Genomic DNA, 4,113 nt, shown 5'->3' on the forward strand with positions numbered 1-4,113 from the left:
AAAAATGTATTGTAATATTACTAATTGTTTTAGCAACAAATTATAGTAAAATTACAAAAATGTATTATAATATTACTAATTACTTCAGCAAAAAATTATAGTAAAATTACAATATTAATATTGTATAATTACTAATCGATTATGTATTAAAACTTCCTTCATTTTTTTGTAAAATTACCACAGAAATTTTTGACAGTGATTCAAATATAATTTTGAATAAAAATATTAAAAAAATTATTAGATCCTTTAGATAAAAATATTCAACATGGAACGGAAAATGATATAAACAATAAGACATCAAATGATGGTATGGATAATTCGGCATTATTAACACAAATAACAGGTAATAAGCAACACAATTATGAATATGAACGCTACACAATATATCCATTACACGAGAGACGAAAACATTGTTCAATAACAGCTTTATATGAAATGTTGAAAGTGAGTGCTTCAACTTTAGACCATTGTGATAAAGAAATTTATGTGAAATGTTTTCCAGATCTTTATTATAAAGGTAAATTTGGTCTATTTTATCCTAGAGAAAAAAGATAACTTCAGCTAAATTCATCAAATCACGACTTATGTCTTGCCATTCGCAATTTAGACATAGTTATCAATATACTTTTTATTTATTAAACGATGCAAACTTAAGGCAATTAACTTCTGGTATATATAAGAAACGTATCTTGATTTACTAAAAAAGGATGAATTGGAAGGAGATTTAAGTGCATTATTCAGTCGTTTACGAAATACTGAACAATTTCGGCGAAAACCAAAAAATGATGTGGTACTTGTTTCTTAACAGTAAGTCCATCAAAATGGAATTGGTCTGATCTCTAACAATATCTTAGAGACATTAATAGCCCTGGAATGGCAAAAAAACGTATTGAAAGATCAGTGTGAATCGCCGCTAAGTCTTGGACAGCCATGGTGAACAGTTCCATAGATAATTTGTAGCAAAAGAAGAAATTGTAGAAAAGATATGAAAAATATACCAGACATTCAATGAAAACATTTCTTCCAATTTGAAGAGGTTCATAGCATTTCAAAGATATTAAACGCTCCGAGAATCTGGCAAAACAAACTAGTATCTGAAATGTCGACTCTCTAAAAAAGGAAGATCGCAAAAGTTGAAGAGAATACTCAAACAACAAATCCTACAAAATAAAAAAGATAATGACTATTATGATGAACCAATTTGTTAGAGAAAATACTCCGTCTAGTTTAGACGATGAACCTGTAAGATGTAACCTGAGCTCCGTGATCATGAACAACCTCAAAGTAAGTAAATTTTGAGATAAGTGTTCCTCAAACATTATCGCCAAAGCCAAATCCAATATTGAAATCATCACGAGAACGGTCACAGAAGCAGCGTCATAAGAGAAACCAGGAGATGAAACAAAAGAAATGAACTAATAGTAAAATTGAAACAAAAAGTTAAACATTTAACTAATATAAAAAGAGATGCCAGATATTGAAAAACAAAAGAAACAACTGGAGCTTACGCCTAAAATCGCAATGATCAAACTTGCTGAAGATTCAAGGACACGGGTCGTCAAAAAAGCTTTATTTGGTGATGTGTTGGAAAAGCAAATATCAGATAATATGTTTAATCTGAAGCCTCGTCAAGAGGAGAAAGTTGCAAACAAATTACTTTTGGGTCAGATTGTGAATGCAAATAAGCCTTGGAAGTTGAAGAACAAGGTTACAACTTATAAAAGATGTGGAGTCAAGAATAGCAAAAAAAGGCTACAATGAAACAAAAAATATGTTTGAAAAAGACATTTTTAGAAGATGGCAAGTAGAGTAGACTGTGTGCAGGCAAGAAAGAAATAAAGCAACTAACAAAATGTACAAAGACGCTACAGGTTAGACAAATTAAAAAATCTCCATAAAGAATATTTCAAGGCAGGTAATGTCACTATGAGCTACTCCATGTTTGTAAGGCTAACACCCGTCTGGATGGTCACTCTAAAATTATCAAACAGAGATACATGCTTGTGTACTGTTCACGCCAATTTTCAACATATTGTGACTGCTCTTTATAATGCAAAAATTATAAAAGTTATATATCAACATATCAAAATGTCTGGAAAGAAAATGTAAAGCTTGCACTGGAGAATGTATTCCTATGATAGATTTTAACGCAGACATGCCGATTAGTTACAATCACTGGATAGCATCAAAGCAAAGCTTAATAGACATAAAAACTAAAAAAGAAAGACAAGTAGTGAAACAAAAAAGGAAAAGTGTCTCCACCACAGCTCAGGAACTTGTTTTGGAATTGAAGACGGATTTGAATAAAATTTTCCAGCATGAAAGAAACATTGTTCACCAGTACCAAGTAACATCGGAAAAGAAGAAGTCCTTAACTGAACAAGAAGCCATAGTGCATATAAATTTTTCAGAAAATTTTAGTACGAAATATAACGAAGAAATTCAATCTTTTCATTTGAAGGGATCTCGTACGCAGCTCTCACTTCTCAGAGTGGTTGTGTATTTGAAGGGATCTACAAGATCTTATTGCACTGTATCAACGGATTTGAGTCACAACGTTTATGCTATTTGGGCCCACTTAAACCAGTGCTGGAAGAATTATCGAATCAAATAGAAACCATCCATTTTTTGAGTGACGGTCCAGTAACACATAGCATCTAAAATGACAGATCTGTGTCCTGGACTTGTAAACTGGACTTGGAATTACCACGAAGCGGGCCATGGTAAAGGAGGACCAGATGGTGCAGGCGCTGTGTGTAAAATAACTGCCAATGATGTCGTAGCATGTGGTGGTGATGTTACTAACCTAACTTAGTTCTGCAAAGTCATTCAAAATCGCTGCCCTGGTGTGATACTTTTATCTTCACTAAAAGTGAAATTGAAGATATGGAAAAACTGATTTCTAGCGATCAACAAAATTTAATACCTTTTCAAGGGATAGTGTGGTGTGTTCTTTGGAAAGTTAAGGATATTCTTTAGAAATCTACACTTTGTCTATTTCGTCAATATATCTCATGCTCCAAAGTTGTGTAGACAATTGATTCGAATATCCTTATTTTAGTTTCCCACGAATCTGATTTTGTTTTCGCTAACAAGCTTCTTATGCTCCCAATAGCTGCGTTTGCCTTATTAATGGAATTTTCCAAAGCCAATGAAACGTTCCGGAAGAAGAGAAAACTATACCATGATAGTTAAACCTGTTAACAATTTCGATATTATTCCCATTTATACAGAAAGTATTGTCAGTACTTATTCGGCCTCTTTTTTTAAAAATTACAATTTTTGTTTTTTCATAATTAATGGCTAATCTATTTTCTTGGCAGGAGAACGTTTTAATTAAATTGTAGGTTAAATGGATAGCTTGCACATAAAGTTGTGTCATCAGCATACAGTAAATGTAAAATTTCATTTTGGTGTGACAAATTAACCTGTCTTACATTATTTTCAATAAAAAAATTATTCATAACACTTATGAACAGGATAAAAAGGAGGGGACTAAGGGAGTCACCCTGCATAACACCGCGAGTCATTTTTACTGTAAGCTTTGAGTTGTGGTTTAAGTCAAGTATTAATTGGGACTTTTCGTATAAGATACGGATAATTGCAATCAATTTCCTACTTATTCCTATTGACAACGGACCAGTGGGCGGGGCTTAAAAAACATGGCTACGTATTGTGTGCAACAAAAGAATTAACCATAAGTTTACATGGAATTAGTGTTATCAATTTTAATAATTTATGTTTTCTATAAATGAACGCAGAAAGAATTCTACAAGCTGGACATTTGTTAAAATGTGGTAGAAATAATGACAATCCAAACAGTGATGTTGTAAGTTTTACCGCACTATGTTTACAAACTTCGCATGTGCAGGAAAAACCTCATGACATTGAAGGATTGGTTTCCAAATCAGGAAAAATTTTATCGGTGACATGCTCATGCAAGGCTGGTGCGGGCACAAAGTGTAAGCATGCGATGGCTGCTTTACTATATTGTTATCGGTAAGTTATTTTCTAACCTCAAATGTCAGAGCACAATAAAAAAGTATTATTATTTTATAAAATATTTTTGTTTAATGATAATTGAAAAGTTTGTTGTTTTTGTTTTAGAGCAGG

Source organism: Chrysoperla carnea, chromosome X, assembly GCF_905475395.1.
Source record: "Chrysoperla carnea chromosome X, inChrCarn1.1, whole genome shotgun sequence".
Taxonomy (NCBI): domain Eukaryota; kingdom Metazoa; phylum Arthropoda; class Insecta; order Neuroptera; family Chrysopidae; genus Chrysoperla; species Chrysoperla carnea.